This window comes from Acanthisitta chloris, unplaced genomic scaffold, assembly GCF_000695815.1.
Source record: "Acanthisitta chloris isolate BGI_N310 unplaced genomic scaffold, ASM69581v1 scaffold36493, whole genome shotgun sequence".
Classification (NCBI taxonomy): Eukaryota; Metazoa; Chordata; class Aves; order Passeriformes; family Acanthisittidae; genus Acanthisitta; species Acanthisitta chloris.
In genome coordinates, this window is record NW_008667161.1 from 1 (window position 1) to 260 (window position 260).

Genomic DNA, 260 nt, shown 5'->3' on the forward strand with positions numbered 1-260 from the left:
GCGTCCCGCACTAGAGGCAGCGAGATGGGGGCTGGAGCCCGAAGAGCCCCGCGGCGCTTGGGGACTCACGCAGAAAACAGAGCAGCGTCACTTTATTGGCCTCATGACAGACAACACCCTGTCCTGCACGGGACATCCCAGTCCCCACTCTTGCCACCCTGGGGTCACCCACGAGGGAACAGCTTCCCCCTCGCCAGCCACTTGTGCCTCCCAGCCCCTCGGAGGCCCCAGCCACTGCGCTCTACTCGGCAGGGAGGAGG